Genomic DNA, 20,020 nt, shown 5'->3' on the forward strand with positions numbered 1-20,020 from the left:
CCTCCAGTGCAAGCTCCATAAGTACCTAAGGTCCTGCAAGGCATGCAGCAGATAATCAACAAACTAGTTGAGCGAGTTCACAGTTTATAGTTTAGTTTGAGTAATAGTGCGTTTGTTCAATTAAGTTTCGTATCGTATCAGTTCCATCGCGGCCTCACCGGCATGTGTGCGAAGATTATGTTCGTTAGTTCGCGACCGTAGTCTTTACCGACCAGGGTGTGTGCGAAGGCAATTGATCAGTTCGTTCGCGACCATAGTCTTTACCGACCAGGGTGTGTGCGAAGGCAGTTGAGTAGTTCGTAAGCATCAACAGTTTAATCGTTCGTTACAGTATCAAAGTATGCACAAGTAATCATCCAACCCATTCCCACCCTGGGAACCCATGCCTTGGCTGTGTGAACTCACCTTGGTTTGCTCGGTATGCTAGGTTATGCACTCACAAGTAATTCATTCACGTCCTATCGTATGCACGTATAACAAATCAGTTCATGTTCACAACGATACGCATGCAATTTAATGTTCACATAACAGTCAGTTTGCATATCGGCACAACACGTAGTATTACACGAATATGTTCATCACCAAGCATGGCATAACAATTAATTCAACATATGTTCTACTGTTCAAAGCATTATCAAAACCCTAATATCTTTCGATTCATAATTCATCTTTCGACCAACAGTTTTGTCATGTTTCGAAGCATGCTATCCTTCGATCAAATCTATCCTTCGGTCAAATTATGGTTCGGTCAAACTATCTTTCGGTCACTACTATTATCTTTCGGCATATACATTATCTTTCGACAATAACTATGTTTCGAGTAGACAAGTATCGTTCGATACAATCAGTTACGTTAACAACAGTTACAATTTCAGAAACCCTAAGCATGCTAACAGCCGTCAATCAACATTATCGATCAAACAACAATCATGCAGTAATCATAGGATCATCATCTAATCATCATGCAATCATCATAATTCTAATACCCATCGTGATCCCTAGTTTATGCGTATCCCGAAACCGGTTAACACACAGTAATACATTATCAAACCCTATCAGAAATAATGACTAAATCCAGATTAACGCCACCCAGAAATCAGTATTCAATCGTAACGAGTTTCACATAGAATCATATACATATCCGTCAACAACAATCCTATATGAAAACTATATCATCAATATCGTAACAAGAATCCTAATATTTAATCATGCATCAATTTCAGATTACTTCAACAACCAAAACACACGACACATGAGCACATACGCAGAGGAGCGAACGATCAAATCAAATCAAATAGATTTACTAACCGAGATGAGGGTTTGGTCACGCAAAAAGGGTTCCGGTGGTTTCTAGTCTGCCGTCACAGTGAAATGGCTCTTAGGGTTGAAAAATGACAGAAATGACAGCCGGTTATGTGCTTATACGTATATATACGTATTACAGAAATGGGCCAAGCCCATCTGAATGACTGGGCCGAAGGATGTCGAAGGATTCCTTCATGGCCCGAATGATATGTTTCGAGACTTATCAATCCGAAGGATGATCTTCCGGATCGAAGGATGTGTTTCGTCATCCTTCGATTCATGCACCATGTTTCGTGGACATCCTTCGAAGGTTGTTTGTGTAATGTAATGTGTTTCATGCTAACTAGTTTACAAGTTTCACAATGTAACAAACAACTATGCACGATCAAACAATCAAAACGTATATATATATATTTTCATTAACACACAACTCGTATAATTCAAGTCCACAATCCAACAACTAAACAGTCAAAGTCAAAGTCAACGCGCAATAAATGCGAAAGTGAAAGTCAAACACTCGAGTTGTCACACTTTAGACCTCCCAGGCCTCTCCCCAAAAGCAGAAAAAATGATTCTGTGAGTTTCATGAAGAAAAGGGTCACCACACCAATGATTGCTTCCAACTAAAGAAGAGAATAGAAGAGGCTGGTAAGTCAGGAGAAATCGCTCATTTGGTAAAAGGAGTTCGAGACAAGATGGCTGAAGGCAAGGGAAAGGAGGTCAATATGGTATACTCTGATGAAAAGGTTCCTCACAAGAGGCAGCAGTTGGAAGCTTGGGAGCTTCAGTGTGTCTGCTTCCCCCCTACGGAGAAGGACCCGCTTTCCAGTCCTCTCGTGGTAGAAACCACCGTGGGAACACTACAAACATGCAAGGCATACATAGATACTGGGGCAGCCACTGAAATCATGTTCGAAAAGTTCTTCAACCGTTTAAGCAATGAAGAACGTTCAAGGCTTCAACCTTCTGGAACCTCTATAAAAGGTATCGCTGACATACCCCTCAAGCCTTTTGGGCAGCTAACCCTTGATGTTCGTTTCAGTGAAGGATTAAAAGAAAGAACCCAATCATTAACCTTTGTGGTTATCAACATCCCCTCAAGCTATGACGTGATCATTGGGAGACCCGGACAGTGTGCATTTTACATGGCAGTGTCTGTTGGCCATGGCACGGTTAAATTTCCTACCGAAAGAGGCATAGCAACCCATCAACCCTCGCAGGAAGCTTACATGATTGAGGATGAAAACTCAAACAGCGAAGAAGACAGGCAAAGGTTGGTCATAAACCCTAAATACCCTGAGCAACGGATAAGAGTCAACCCAAACCTTTCTCAGGAGACCCTTTTCATACCTTGAAAAGCTGCTAACACATTACAGTGATGTATTCGCTTGGTGTCCAGAAATTATGACCGGGATCCCTCGGAACATTGCCGAGCATGAATTAAGAATACCACCAGATGTCAAGCCGGTGGTCCAAAAGAAAAGAAGCCTGGCACCCGAGAGAAGCCTGGCAGCTTGCCAAGAGGTTGAAAAACTTGTGTCGGCCGGCATTCTCCGAGAAGTCAAGTACCAATCATGGGTTGCAAAACCGGTTATGGTCAAGAAACCCGACAACTCTTGGAGAATGTGCATAGATTTTAAAGATCTTAACAAAGCTTGTCCTAAAGATTGTTACCCACTACCGGAAATTGATCTCAAGGTCGATTCCCTCACAGGATACTCGTTCAAATGCTTTCTTGATGCATACAAAGGCTATCACCAAATCCTCATGAAAAAAGAGGATGAGGAAAAAACAGCCTTTCACACGGACAAAGGGATCTTCTGTTATCAAAAGATGCCTTTTGGTCTCAAAAATGCAGGAGCTACCTACCAACGACTCGTCGACAAGGCCTTCGAAAGCCAAATTGGCAAAAACATGGAGGCATACGTTGACGACTTGGTGATTAAAAGCAAGACGGAACATCAAATGCTTGACGATATTCAAGAAACCTTCAAGAACCTCAGAAAGGTTAACATGAAGCTTAATCCGGAAAAATGCTCATTTGGATTCGAGGAGGGAAAATTCTTGGGTCACATTGTTGGAAAGCAAAGCATCAAAGCCAACCCTAACAAAGTGAAAGCTGTCCTTGAAGCTAAACCACCAAGAACCAAGAAGGAGGTTGAAAGTTTAAATGGGAAGCTTGCAGCCTTGAAGCGTTTTACCTCAAAATTGGTCGAAAGATCTCTGCCCTTCTACAAAACGCTCAAGAACTGCTCAGACAAGAAGGATTTCAAATGGACTGATGAAGCTGAAGAAGCTTTCAATCAAATGAAGCAACATTTAGCTTCCCTACCAGATATTGCTGCACCAGAAACCGGGGAGGTAATATCGGTGTACCTTTCAATCGCTGACGAAGCCATCAGTGCAGTCCTCACCATTGAGCGGGACAAGGCCCAGGTACCCGTTTATTTTTTCAGCAAAACTCTAAAATTAGCTGAAACTAAATATCCTCCCCTCGAAAAACTTGCCCTAGCCCAAGTTCAAACAGCTAGAAGGCTTAGGAGGTACTTCCAAGCACATCCTATACAAGTGGTCACTGACCAACCTGTCAAGAATGTGCTTGAGAAACCTGAAAACTCAGGAAGGCTAGCAAAATGGGCAGTGGAACTGGGTGAGCACGACATCACCTATGTCCCACGAAAAGCCATTAAAGCTCAAGTTCTGGCCGACTTCCTTGTGGATGTCCCAAACCAAACAATTGACGAAGTAAACACCACAACCACTGAACCCTCCAACCCTGAGGCCTGGAAGTTATTTACTGATGGGGCTTCAAGCGTTGAAGGGTCAGGAGCTGGTTTAGTTCTAATCAACCCTAAAGGATTAGAATTCACATATGCTCTCCGTTTTAATTTTCAGACCACCAATAATGAGGCTGAATACGAGGCACTGATCGCCGGTTTAAGACTGGCCAAAGAAATGAAAGTTCAGAAGCTTGAAGTGTTCACAGATTCATTGCTAGTCTCAAGCCAAGTTAACGACAGCTACATTGCTAAAGAACCCAACAAGAGAAGATATAAAGAGAAATCCAAGGAGTTGATGAACACCTTCCAAACATGCAGCATCAAGCAAATTCCAAGGTCCCAAAACAAAAAGGCCGATGCCTTAAGTAAATTAGCGTCCCTCACCTTTGCCCACCTCACTAAAAAGGTGTTGGTTGAAGTGTTGAAGGCTCCATCGATTGATGAATTGGAAGTCCAAGATGTAGTCACTGAGGAAGATCCCAACTGGATGACTCCCATCAAAAAAATTCCTTCAAAATGGTGAACTACCTGACGATCAAATAGAAGCCGAAAGGGTTAAAATCAAAGCAAGACAATATGTGTTACAAGGAGAAACCCTCTACAAAAGGGGTTACCTTGCCCCCTTGCTAAGATGTGTTGGTCCTGAACAAAGCAAGTATTTGATCAAGGAAATACACGAAGGAGTATGTGGAGCCCATTTTGGAGCTAGATCGGTGGTTGCAAAGCTCATGAACCTTGGATATTTCTGGCCCTCGATGCATCGTGACACCATTGAGCAATTGAAGAAATGTGATGCTTGTCAAATCCATGCCCCAATCCCAAGAAGTCCCAAACATGATCTTGTTCCAATAACATCGGCATGGCCATTCCATAAGTGGGGAATGGACATTGTTGGGCCTTTCCCTCCAAGCAAAGGAGGAGTAAAATTTTTGTTAGTAGCAATTGACTACTTCAGCAAATGGCCCGAGGTTAAACCCCTTGCAAGGATCACAGGAAAGCAGGTCATAGACTTCGTTTGGGAAAACATCATCTGCCGCTATGGGCTACCGGGAGTGATTGTCACTGACAATGGAAAGCAATTTGCTGAAAAACCTTTCAGCCTTTGGTGCAAAGAGTACAGGATCAACCAGATCTTTAGCTCAGTGGCTTACCCGCAATCAAACGGCCAGGTTGAAAGGGCCAACCGAAGCATAGTGGAAGGCATCAAGACGAGATTAGGAAGATATGAAAGCAATTGGCTCGAGGAATTGCCTAGTGTTCTATGGGCAATTAGAACAACCGAAAAAACAAGCCACAAGAAAACGCCTTACAGCTTGATATTTGGATCCGAGGCTGTAATCCCTGCTGAAATAGGAGTTGTAACCCAACGAATTGTCAACATGGATCCCGAAACAAACCAACAAGAGACCATGTTGAATTTACAACTCCTAGAGGAAGCCCGGGATCAAGCCGCAATACAAGAAGCCAAATACAAACAGAAGATGGAAGCCTACTACAACAAGAAGGTTAAGAATGAACGATTCAAACCAGGGGACCTAGTCCTCAGAAACAATGAAGCTAGCAAAAAGGAAAATCAAGGGAAGCTAGGCCCAAAATGGGAAGGTCCATACACCATCCTCGAAGCACACAAGGGCGGATCCTACAAGCTAGCAGACTCAGAAGGCAAAAGGCTCCCAAGACATTGGAACGGAAAAACCCTGAGAAAATTCTATGTTTAGAAAGAAAAGTTTGGTTTGTATCAAAATGAAAACCTTTTGTAAAATGCAAGTACTGCTTGAATGAATGAAGTTGTTTTATCAAACTTGTCTTTCTATCCTAATATCAGGTTGAGAACCTAGCAAAAAACTCCATGGCAAGGGCCATGTAAGGGGATGAGCTCCCGGGCCATATCGCTCAATAGGTTCAAGGGTTGAATGAACCTATATAAGGGGTGAGTTCCTAAATCAATACAACTCCATGAGACTTATTAAGCCATAACAATAATGTCTCATAGACAGGTCTGAACAACCTACACCAATCATTCCTTAAGCCTTAGAAATATAACCAACAAATAGGCTTACGAAATCGAGTAAATCACAAAGAAATAATGAAGAGGATAGATACTACGTCTTCTTGTTCATAAACACTAAGGCTAAGTGTCTGCAGCACTGAACCCTTTAAAGTGTAAAAAACATAAAGACAAAGTAAACTCAACAAAGACAAGGCTAAAAAAGAATTACAATTGCCAAAGAAAAATAAGCAAACCCATCAATAAAACATACAAACCAAACCAGAGGCTATCAAGGTTTCAAACCACCAAGGTAATAAGCTTGAAACGTTGAAGGCTTCAACCCACAAACAGCTAGCCAAAAGGCTTGAAGGGTTAAGAGCCTACCAAACAAACTAAGCAAAGCAAGCATAAAAACATAACACAAGTAACATAATAACCATCATATCATAGCAAAGAAAGTCATAAAAGACTTTCAGATAACAGTTAAAGCAAGTTCTAGTAACTTGCAAGATAAACTATTGTTCAAATGGCCATGCAGGCCCAACACACCACCAACAGGAACCTTAAGGGTTCCTAGAAACCTAATATTGTTTAAAATAATATTACAGACCATAAAGTGTTTTGCTAAGAAAGCTACTAATAAACATCAGATGGCAGAAGGCTTGGAACCCTCAGCTTTGGACTTCTTGGCTTTCTTAGATTTCTTGGCCTTAGCACCATCATCACCACCAACCGCGGAGGCCTCTAAACCAACATCCTTTGAAGCATCCTGCAGACTCGAGAGAGTATCATCACTATCTCCGGAATAAGATCTCTTCCTTGAAAGGGAGCCCAAGACCTCAGTGCAAACCTTTTCGTTCGGACCCTCAGGTTTCAAATCCTGTAGAACAGATAAAGGCTTACCAAAGCAAGAGGAAACCTCATGAACATAAGGATAGGTTAGCCTCTCCATTTGCTCAACGGAGCCTTTAAAAACATCAGAAGCCTCGGGACGAAACAGAGGTGACTTCTCCAAAGGATGTCCGGATTCATGAAGCTTGTAACCAGCAATAAGGCCTTGGTGTTTCCCCAGGTTAAGAAGCTTAGTATAAACATCACCAAGGGCAGAATTGAACTCCTTGGAATGTAAAAGATAAGTAACAACCTGCTGGAAACCATGCTCAATTAACCACTGATTGTCAGCAGTAGCACGACCAACTGAAGCCTTTAACCCTTCTTTCTCCTCACGAAAAGCCTGTTGCTGAACAGCCAAAGTCTCCCGGTCAGCTTTTAACTTTAACAAGTTGGCTTCAAAACTCTTCTTCAAATCACCCATCTCAATCTCATGCATCTTCTTCAAATCACTAACCTCCTTCCGCCATGCTGCTTCTTTCTCGGCAAAACCAGCTATCTCCTTTTTCATCGATGTCACGGAGGATTTCATCTTATCCTTCTTCTTGGAGAATTCCTCATATTCCTGCATCCTTTGACGAAAACGAGCAATACCTTGAGGAAGCATAGCAGCAAGGTTGCAAGTGCTCAAAACCATCCGAGACAACATCAAGTCATCGTCCATCCCAGCAATGGTCTTGTGCACAGAAGGAGGAGCGGGATGACTAAGAGCATCCTCACAAACAGCAGCATCTTTGAAGGTGTCGTCATTTTTCACTAACCAAGCAGGCACATAAGTCCCTTCAGGATCCAACCCTTCAACGTCCCTGCTTGAAGACTCCTGAACAGGGGTAGAAACAACCTTCTTGCTTGAAACCTTTTTACCACGAACAACCAACTCCTTGTCCTTCTCAGCATCTGCTTCAACGCCTTGATCTTCCGAAACTTCAATATCATCACTCAACTCCACTGGTTCAGTAGAAGTGGATTGAGGACCAACTTTCAACAAACGACGAGAAGATCGGCGGGTTGAAGACTTGGGAACGTTGGACTTAGAAAAACCCTTGACATTGGCAACACTAGCATAACCCGTGCCCTCAAACCTTTGCTCGGCAGTCCTAACCACAACATTCTCACCCGGAACAGACGGAGCATCCTCAAACACAACATCAGAAGTGTCATCACTTTTGATGAAATCCAAAGCAGACATGACTGCAAAAAACAAAACAAAAGCAAATAAGTCATAAGTAAAAAGAAGTGAGTAAAGGGCAAAAGGGGAAAATGCATACCCATGCCATTTCTCATTAGAACCGGATCCCGATCGGCTTTCCCCCAAATGTTACTAACCCCTAAAAGCACTAACAAATGTTCTGGGAAGGGACGAACCCTCGAAGGGCATCCCCGAATGGCTGTAAGAAAGGCATCGTTCAACTCAGATTCAGAGGGCTCCGGATCATTAAGAACAACATTCGGATGCCTCCACACCATCTTGAAGGGAACAATAGACTCGGAAACCCAGAAAAAGCGATCCTTCCAGGACCCAAGTGTTGTAACCATGGATGAAATAAGGCAAGTGTCAACCTTTGATGTCTCAAAGGTGAACCAGTCACCATTCTTAGCCAAACAAAAAAATCACCGGAAAAGCAACAAAGAAGGATCATATCCAAGAGCACGACACAAAACCTCAAAATGCAAAACCCTAGCCATCCCCTTCGGATGAACTTGCCCAAAAGAAACCCGATAGTATGTAACACCCCCAAAATTCCACCTGCGGAAACCCCGCGAGGCGTGTTACGCATCAGAGTTCGAGCCACCAATCACATTGAACCAATGATAAATATTTAAATAAGTCATGACATTAATTTACCAAAATAAGTTGTCAACATGATATTAATTCTCAAAAGTTGTGTAGCGGAAGCATGTAATAAGTTGTTTAGCAATTGTTTCATAATAATGCTTAAAACCAATGTATCAAATGCAATTTAATCCAAGAGCCTCGATCCATGACCACTCCAGCACTCCCAGATAGCAAGTTTCCCCAAATCCAAGATACCTAACGACCTGCGAGCATGTAACAAGAGTATCAGACAAAGCTGGCGAGTTCACAGTTTCAGAAAACGTTTGTTACCCGTTGTATGTAAAACAGTTCAATAACCAATGCAAGTAATATTGTTAATATCTCGATTCCGAACAATGACGGCTCCTGAAATACACGACTGCCCTTCCCACGTACTCCTATCTAGTACTGGGCCAGACTGGGTCATTAGTTCACATCCGTCCTCTACAGGAGCGGTGTGAGGGTGCCAAACCTAAGTAGCGCTACCAACTAATACCCGATGAGGGACTTACAAAAGATGATAGGTGAGAATATTAACCAATATACCCGTTTTTACCCAAAAGACTTATCCCTCCACGGGATACCCACTGACTGTCCCCAACCACTGGGACGCATGCTCGAATGTAGTGAACTCACCTTGGTTTGCTCGGTAGAATTAATTACTCGTTTCACAACAGTGATTTACCAAGCCCTATAATAGTTACACATAACAATCAGTTCGCATACAAGCACAACACGTATTATTTCACATTTAATCATCAGCTAGTGTACACGAATACAAGTGTTAACATTCATCACTAGGCATGGTATACCAATTAATCAAGCACAAACTCCATCATTTAAAGTATGTTCGTAACCTCTTAATATCTTTCGGTCAACAGATATCTTTCGGTCAACAGATATCTTTCGGTCAACAGGTATCTTTCGGTCAACAGATATCTTTCGGTCAACAAGTATCTTTCGGTCAACAGGTATCTTTCGATGTAACTGTTATCTTTCGAACTTTCACATACACATAGCCATCTCAAATAATCAAACAGTTACAAGATTCAACCAATTATGATTTCTAATTCTTTTAGAACCCTACTCATCATTAGGTGGGTTCAACTTGTTGTTCATTCAGCTGATTCAAACAACCCATTCTCAACAATTATTCTAAGTGCAAGATTTGTACCTCCTAGTAAATCATTGATTATCCTTGTTGCACCGTCAATTTAGCATCAAGGAACTAACAATTACATTTTATCAGTTTATGTTGCATCAAGTGTTATACATTCATGACAAATAAAACTTTCTAATCGCTACATCACAACAAATCCCCGAATTCATTATATACTCGATTCTCAATACTAACAATTGGCCTGATTCTACACGATGCGTATCTAAAACCCTAGATCACAAAGAATCTGCAAATCAACTTGTACATATCAATCCTTAAACAGCAAGCATTGATCTAATTCAAAACAGTTTGCATATAGCCCATTCTCTTGCATAACATAAGTCGAGGTCGAAGCGAAACCGAGATAACGAAACCTTAAGATGAGACTACAAAGTGGAAGGCACTTACCGATCAAATCAAAGCAACGAGTATAACCGGTTGAAACTGCAATTCTGATTAATCAGAATGAGGTCTTCGAACAAAGGGGGGGGGTAGTCTGCTGCCGTTCGTGATCCAAAGTGAAGGGTGGGGGTTGTTTAGGGTTTGTAACAGTTTGCAATCATTCGTGTTCTACGTACCCTATTATTATATTGATGGAAGGTTTGGGCCGGTCATGAATCTAACAAGTTGGGCCGAAGGTTGAGTTCTTAAGTCGAAAGATTATACCGAAAGTCTTGAACTCTTAGTCGAAGGATCTTAGATCGAAGGATATGATCCTTAGGTCGAAGGATCTTAAAAATGGTCGAACGGTATAGAATCGAAGGATCCTTAGGTCGAAGGACTAGAACTCAGGTCGAAAGGTCTTATGTTGGTCGAAGGATATAGGATAATACTAACCTCGGGAATTCGGGTTGTCACATCATCCCCAACTTGAAGGAAATTTCGTCCCGAAATTTGACAGGTAAGTACGAGAGAGTGAAGTGGCAAATCAAGATTGTTGCGGATTTTCCTCAGGTGTTACATCATCCCCAACTTGATGAGGAATTTCGTCCCGAAATTCACCAGTGATAACCATGGTTGGTTCAACCTCTTGAACCATTGAGGATATTAAAGTTTCAACAGATCCTTACATTCCTATGCAAACTCCAGTCCACGTATTGAGGTTTAACAAATCCACACGATTGTCATACAACTTATGCTAGCGAACCTTGACTCCTTAGTCCGTGTTTTCGATAGGTTCCCTGATAAATACAACTGTTCCGATGACTTCAGATTCCGACCAGGGTTTCATCGGACAACACAGTCTTACATCCATGGCATACATACCATTACGACAGTTATCCCACTTCATCAATTAGTCCGAGTTTGTGAGCCATGTCACCGTTTCATTCTTAGTAATTCAAATGTTCCCACGCGTCGAAAACTAAGATCACCATGTTTACTATAGCGTACCGCACTCTTCTAGAGTGATACTTTCGATTATGACACGTTCGTCCACAACAAACTCCCAGAGTTTCTTAAGCTTATCAGTTTTCCTAGAAGTTACGCGTTGCCATCAAACAATTTCCGATCTAAACAATCTTCAAGAGTTTTGAGCTCAAATCCTGGACCTGCGATTAGGTTATCACCCACCTTAATTCAGCAAAGAGATTAGCGTTACTGTCCAAGCGATGCCTCAAACAATGTTATATGCATACTAATACGGTAACAGCTGCTGTAGAACTCACCCAAGATAAGCGTCCTTCCAGTTCTACTAAAGTTAACCATACACGTGCTCACAGCATGTCCTCGTGTGCAGGGATGGTTCGTTTACTCTGATCGTTTGCCCCACGGTGATACGAAATGTCCATGCCTAGACGTAAGCCGAGGGTACCGTGTATTGTCTGTCATAAATCAGGTATAGCTCCAGAATCAGAAGTAACAGGAGTTGGCACCTCGTGCATGAGACCGCCTCTCTCAGAAGAACATCCACAGCTTGTGAAGACCCGCTAGTTTTCTTGATTGTAAGAGAGTGTGCTGGTTTCGTGAGACAATCAACGATCACCAGGTGATATTGGTTCCGTTCTGAGTTTTAAGTAAACCAATGACAAATTCATGATGTTTGTTCTCGTTTCCGTATGGGTGTTTCTGGTTACTGCCCAAACAAGTAGGTTTCCGGTGTTCCACCCTGACTTTCACACATGTCTAACATCGTTCATGTGTAGTGCTATGGGGCCTTCCTGCCCGGTCATTCATACGAGGCTTAAAATCCTAATATCTCCTATCAAGTTCAGTCTACTGGAACATCGGAGTCGGTGTGCTTTGCTCAGTATGAGTCCCTTACAGTTGCTGTATAGTGGGATCCACATTTGTTCCACGAGGTAGCGAATATCGTCTGCCTTGCCAAAAGTTGCTTCTCCATGACTTGCATGAATCCAGCTGGTGAATCTTCTTCCATCAGGTCTTCACTTCGAACAAGGTGAGTCTGGTCAGGTGTGTCAGAGTGGATAGCGAACTGCAAGGTCATGCACGTTCAGGTCTCACGGTCGTAATCATCCAAAAGTTCCATCCAGCGTTCTCATCAACTGATAAAGCTTCTTTCGTGGCCAGGGTACACGGGAGGCCCTTGTGATCGGTCTAAGTAACGCGTTCGGTGCCGCCCAAGTAATGCCTCCAAGTGAATCCAAAGGCCACGATTTCTACCACCGGTTGTGTGTGTCGTGCTGTTCTTCTTTGTAACTCCATTACGTAAGTCGTCACTCTCTTGTGTTGCGTCAGCGTGTAACTGGGACTCCGATTCAAACATGATGATATACCACTGTATTACCCACACCCCCGGGTAAAACGGTGCTCAGCGCCTTGCAGAGTTAAGATTCGAAAGTTGAAAAGGCGTCCTCCTGTTCTGTCTTTCGCAATCACATCACTCGGCTGTACTAGAGAGGTCTAAGTTTTGGTGGTCTCAGGAATCCTTGCGATTAACCTGCGGTAACATCAAGCGAAACCAGGTAATCGTTGTAGTCTCGGGGAATTCTTCAGTGTCGATCAGTTCCCAACCAAAACGAGTCTTAGCGAGATCCACGTGCATCCCTGCTTCGTTGATTATATGACCTACCAAAGACACCTCTCGAATCCAGAAGTTACATTCATCGAGACTTCGTGCGGTATGGCTTCTCCCTCAGGGGCTCTTCTAATAAAATGCAAGAATGTCTGTGATGTTCTTTTCTCTTGGGAAAGATTCGGAACGTCATCGAATAACATGGTTGGTTCACATGATACGTAAAGCTGCGGGTGTGATGACCACCCCAAAGGTCATGGGATACAAAGTCGCATGGCTGAATTGCGTCTGATGTGTCGCTTTAATAATCTTTTCCCCCTGGACCTTCATCTGCTGAAGCTCGTCCCTTGCAACTAGTCGACGGGTCGTCAATACACGGTCATAGCAAACGGTTCCTTGACTGTCGCCTTGATGAGTTCCCGATAATCAGTACACACACCAAAAGGCTTATCCCCCCGGATATGTCTGGGCTTTCCAAAGCGAAAACTAGGTCTGACAACCTTCTTGTCGAACAGTTCTCATAGTGGCTTATACTGCTCTTGCAACCCTCCTGATGCAAGACGGTAAGAGTACGTGTTTTCAGAGCTCTCTCTCATCGTGAGATCAATGAGTTCCTGACTAATAGTTGTGGTGATATGTCTGAAAGTTCCTCGAGTTGTACATTGAGATTAGTCACAACAATTGATAGATCCTCGATCCTATCGCCCTTAGTCTTGATCATTAGAATTAGTTGCTACTACAGCGAGATCATCCTTTCATAGACGCTTTCGGGGCTGTCATTACTTACATGATGCTAACCTTCTCACTACTCGGGCACTTCAATGCATAAGGTGACGCTAAATTTCTTCCCACAGGGTGCGTCTGAGCGATTTATCTAGTTAATGAGCCATCACTGACTACTGCATCGTAACCACCAAGGATAGTAGAAGTGAGACCGGTGTCGAATGCCTGTCTCCCGTAAGGTCGAGTTTGTGTCCTAACTAACATGTGCGGTCGCAGTTGACTTGCCATTAGCCGGTTCCATAACATGTTTGGTTTTGCGAATCATCAGGGTTAAACAGAATTAGGGCGAAGCGATTTACTACCCATCCAAACCACCATGTTGTTATTGTCCTATCGTTGCTCACATCAATCCTAACTTCCCTTCCGTGAGCACCACTACCGGTGTAATTGTTACAATCACGCGGATTCCTCCCGTACCGTCATCGCTCCCTTGGTTGTGGTCGTTTTGAATTACCAACGTCCAATGCATGCCGAAGGCACCTTCATTTCCCTTACAGTAGGCTACTATTACAAGTACCTGGATGTCACGAATACTGTTGCTCTAATGTTGGTGCTTGAAGCCGAACGCCACGTTCTTTCACCACAATGTCCCTCTCTACACTTCGTGCCAAGTTCGAAGGTGCCACTCGTTGGGCTAGAAGCTACACATCCCACACTAAAATCTGTTGTCATTACAAAAGTCCAGATTGGTTTGTAACAGTTGACTCCCACGAGTCGCTGACCAGAGTTAAGACTTAGATTGAAGTCAGTTCGCTGGTGTTCGTTGCTGGTAATCGGGGTCGTCCAAATACTGAAGTCGGTAGGATACTACACTCATCCTTTTGTCCATCCCTCCAGCAAGTGATTCGAATTATTCCCAGTGTGTTTCAAGAGTGTTGCAAAAGTGATCGCACTTCGAGATTGAGGGCGTTAGTGTGTTAGATTCAAACAAATAAAGATAAGTGAGGAAGGTAATAACCATTCATTCGACGCTACCACATCCAACTCAGGGATGTTCGTACAAGCACCTAACATTCTACACAATTTGCTAGGCGTTCTGATGAGTGTTCAGGTAACGTTTGTTAACATCGAGATTCGTAAAAGTTCGATGAGAAGTGAAAAGTTCGTGTTTTAAAAAGTTTGTGTTCATGTAAGAGTCACTCACTGCTATGCCTCCTATAGGCTGTTGTGTGCCACATTAATCAAATAACAGAGCGGAACCCCTTTTTCACTTGTTAAGCCTCGCTGGGACTCGCATTGTAGAAGTGAAAAGCCGTGTACACAATATGAGGGTAAGAATACTTGGTACATTCCGTACCAGCTTGATAGGCTGCTAAAGCCTCAGCCACGCGGGTGTTGATTAGGTCAGTCAACTCAGCCTGAGTCATGGTGATGTTGCCACGTCCGTGTCCTCGTTCACTCATGTTTCTATAGTTGGGAATAAACCGATTTAGAAGTCGAAACGAGATGAGAGTCAAGTATCATACTGATATTTACGTACTACCAAGTTCACACATAGTAGGGCAGAACCCTCCTCACGCTCGATAAGTCTCACTGGGACTTGCATGCACCCCGCGTTATTATTAAGTGTGCACCCATAATAATAAGGCAATTTGCATGCTTATCTCAGTGCTTCTTAGCTCACGCTCAAAGTTTCCCCCGTTCAAACAACACAACAGATGATATCACAGGTCTATGGCTCGCATGAGTCGATGTGTGGGGTCACGCTATCAAGTCACTATGGTGCTAATTTTTTTCAGTTCATATACGTTGTGAGTGTGTGACTGTTAAACAAGTAATGTATAAAGTGAGAGAGAAACGAACCTTGCAATCTGGAGCTGAGTGTCATGATCGATTTTCGAAGTTGTTCGGTTATAGTCTGGTTTTATAAAACGTTTTAAAACCAAGTTCACTATAACCAGTGGCTCTGATACCAACTGTAACACCCCCAAAATTCCACCTGCGGAAACCCCGCGAGGCGTGTTACGCATCAGAGTTCGAGCCACCAATCACATTGAACCAATGATAAATATTTAAATAAGTCATGACATTAATTTACCAAAATAAGTTGTCAACATGATATTAATTCTCAAAAGTTGTGTAGCGGAAGCATGTAATAAGTTGTTTAGCAATTGTTTCATAATAATGCTTAAAACCAATGTATCAAATGCAATTTAATCCAAGAGCCTCGATCCATGACCACTCCAGCACTCCCAGATAGCAAGTTTCCCCAAATCCAAGATACCTAACGACCTGCGAGCATGTAACAAGAGTATCAGACAAAGCTGGCGAGTTCACAGTTTCAGAAAACGTTTGTTACCCGTTGTATGTAAAACAGTTCAATAACCAATGCAAGTAATATTGTTAATATCTCGATTCCGAACAATGACGGCTCCTAAAATACACGACTGCCCTTCCCACGTACTCCTATCTAGTACTGGGCCAGACTGGGTCATTAGTTCACATCCGTCCTCTACAGGAGCGGTGTGAGGGTGCCAAACCTAAGTAGCGCTACCAACTAATACCCGATGAGGGACTTACAAAAGATGATAGGTGAGAATATTAACCAATATACCCGTTTTTACCCAAAAGACTTATCCCTCCACGGGATACCCACTGACTGTCCCCAACCACTGGGACGCATGCTCGAATGTAGTGAACTCACCTTGGTTTGCTCGGTAGAATTAATTACTCGTTTCACAACAGTGATTTACCAAGCCCTATAATAGTTACACATAACAATCAGTTCGCATACAAGCACAACACGTATTATTTCACATTTAATCATCAGCTAGTGTACACGAATACAAGTGTTAACATTCATCACTAGGCATGGTATACCAATTAATCAAGCACAAACTCCATCATTTAAAGTATGTTCGTAACCTCTTAATATCTTTCGGTCAACAGATATCTTTCGGTCAACAGATATCTTTCGGTCAACAGGTATCTTTCGGTCAACAGATATCTTTCGGTCAACAGGTATCTTTCGGTCAACAGGTATCTTTCGATGTAACTGTTATCTTTCGAACTTTCACATACACATAGCCATCTCAAATAATCAAACAGTTACAAGATTCAACCAATTATGATTTCTAATTCTTTTAGAACCCTACTCATCATTAGGTGGGTTCAACTTGTTGTTCATTCAGCTGATTCAAACAACCCATTCTCAACAATTATTCTAAGTGCAAGATTTGTACCTCCTAGTAAATCATTGATTATCCTTGTTGCACCGTCAATTTAGCATCAAGGAACTAACAATTACATTTAATCAGTTTATGTTGCATCAAGTGTTATACATTCATGACAAATAAAACTTTCTAATCGCTACATCACAACAAATCCCCGAATTCATTATATACTCGATTCTCAATACTAACAATTGGCCTGATTCTACACGATGCGTATCTAAAACCCTAGATCACAAAGAATCTGCAAATCAACTTGTACATATCAATCCTTAAACAGCAAGCATTGATCTAATTCAAAACAGTTTGCATATAGCCCATTCTCTTGCATAACATAAGTCGAGGTCGAAGCGAAACCGAGATAACGAAACCTTAAGATGAGACTACAAAGTGGAAGGCACTTACCGATCAAATCAAAGCAACGAGTATAACCGGTTGAAACTGCAATTCTGATTAATCAGAATGAGGTCTTCGAACAAAGGGGGGGGTAGTCTGCTGCCGTTCGTGATCCAAAGTGAAGGGTGGGGGTTGTTTAGGGTTTGTAACAGTTTGCAATCATTCGTGTTCTACGTACCCTATTATTATATTGATGGAAGGTATGGGCCGGTCATGAATCTAACAAGTTGGGCCGAAGGTTGAGTTCTTAAGTCGAAAGATTATACCGAAAGTCTTGAACTCTTAGTCGAAGGATCTTAGATCGAAGGATATGATCCTTAGGTCGAAGGATCTTAAAAATGGTCGAACGGTATAGAATCGAAGGATCCTTAGGTCGAAGGACTAGAACTCAGGTCGAAAGGTCTTATGTTGGTCGAAGGATATAGGATAATACTAACCTCGGGAATTCGGGTTGTCACATAGTACTCCAGCAAGTTCAAAACGAAAAAAGAAAAGGGATAACGAAGATTCGACCATTGAAAATGACGACAGTAAAGAGCAATCGAACCAGGGTTAGGTTTATCAACAGAAACATCGCAAGCAGGGGCAGTTGGGTTAAATTTTTTATCAATACCATATTCCATACAAAATAAATCTACCTCCTCTTGTGTTATCCGAGAAAATGATTTTGCTAAGTCCTTAAGAGCACCCATTTTTGAAGAAACAGAAAACGAAGAGTGAAAGGTGTAAAGAAAACTAACCTTAGAGAAGGAAGGTAAATGACAAGAAACTTGGAGAAGTTATGAATAAAATGGAAAGGATTTGCAATTATAAAATAAATATGAATATACAATAGGGGTAATAAAGGTAAATAATAACTTCTGCAAAACCGCCACCCTATCAACTGCCATACATCAATCAAATCAACTGTCAGTCATTTAAAATTCAAATTCAAATATTAACTGCTTTCAGCCTTTCAAGCCATCAAGCAACGAACCCTTGAAACCTTCAAGCAATAAAACACATGCATAAAAGTCAGAAGTCTTTGAGCATACTACCCAAAAAACCTCTGACTTGGGGGGTTGATGACGGGGGTAGCCCAAGACTAAATAAAGTGACTAAATATGCAAATGCTTAAATGGTTAAACGGTTCAAGGGTTAAAAAGCTGTAAGATGGGAAAAGCGAGGAGGAAACAGTGGCCGGTCACATCCGGAGCTCGCTTCACCAACCCTCGACCGCAAAAGCAGAGCAGGTCTGCACAAATACACGCTATTACCCAGGGGTCAAAAGCCTTCAACCCCAAAAGGGGAAACCCTCCACTGCAAGCATGATTACTAGCCTAATACATGCCACTTTGGGAGATGTCTTCCCTTATAAAATGACACTTCATTTACTCCAGAAAATATCCCCTGATCAGTTCAGATTCTCTAATCTCTGGTCATTCGTGTGGAGGACTTGCTTACGTACAACTCACTCCTTTTCACATCCACCACACACATTCTGTTTGCTCTCACTTCTGGATCTGAGAACATCTCAGAGAAAGAATATTCAGCAAACAACAACTACGAACTAGTAAACCTCCTTCCACGTTTTGCAAACGTGGGGGGACCCCACGACCTGCGTTAGGCAAGGTTGAACCCTTCAACCTTTTTGCCTAACCAACTCAGCTACTATCTTTGGTCTCTAGTTTGTTGCATCAACACAGATCGAGAAAGCAACAAATCAGATCCGGAACTTGCATACAGAATCTAACCAAAAAAATGTTCAAAATTTTCGGAAAATCACTGAATGTCAACCAAAATCGATCCGAGGACACCGAAATGAATCAAAATTCAATCGATTCAGTTCGAAATGTATGAAACTTCAACTAAATCAAATCGAACACTTTAAATCGTAAAATCTAACAATTCATGATCTACATTATCGAACAACAGATCTGTGTTCTGTACACACTAGATTCAATCGTAAACAATAACAATCAGATTCCTTCTTTGTTCTAACAACAACAATCACCTTTTCAAATGAACAATTCAAACCAATTTTTATATCTAAAAACCTGCAATTTTTTATTCTAATTCTGAATTGAAACACAGATTCAACGCAGTTTAGCAAGTCAATTCGAAACTTTTATCTATTTCAATAATCACTCAACTAGAAAACCTGCAACAGATTTGTATCAGATTCGAAACAAACACATCAGTTACAACGATCTTACAGTTTGCTATGTCAGATCCGTGAAACTCAGATTTCAGATCTGGAATGAGAAGTTTGCGCATCAAGAACTACTATTTTCATCTTTTTCAAAATGTATTTTCTTACTTTTTGTTGATTATATGTGATTTTATTCGTGAAAATAGTTTATCATTCACTGAAACGTGTCTGAAAACAATAAACACTTGTTCAAACAGTTTGATACTCACACCGAATTAAAACGAAACAGATCGAAATGAACAGTATTTAATCCGAAACAAATCAAATCAGATCGAAACTTGTTCGAAATACATCGAAAATCAACCGAAACACATCCGATTTCACCGAAACTCGTCCGATTTTAATCACGATTACACGCAGAGCATCCATAGCTCTGATACCACTTGAGAGTACAGGATCAGATCGTAAACGATCACAAGATCTGCGGTGGATTCGATTTAACATGCGGAAACCGTTAAATCGAACCGTAATCGTGCGCGAAGACGTAATTAAACAGCGTTTTATTATGTAACGACGATAACCGGATAGAGTTTCGACTCGATCTCTACAAAGAACACTCAAAATC

This window comes from Helianthus annuus, chromosome 10 (genome assembly GCF_002127325.2).
Source record: "Helianthus annuus cultivar XRQ/B chromosome 10, HanXRQr2.0-SUNRISE, whole genome shotgun sequence".
NCBI classification, from domain to species: domain Eukaryota; kingdom Viridiplantae; phylum Streptophyta; class Magnoliopsida; order Asterales; family Asteraceae; genus Helianthus; species Helianthus annuus.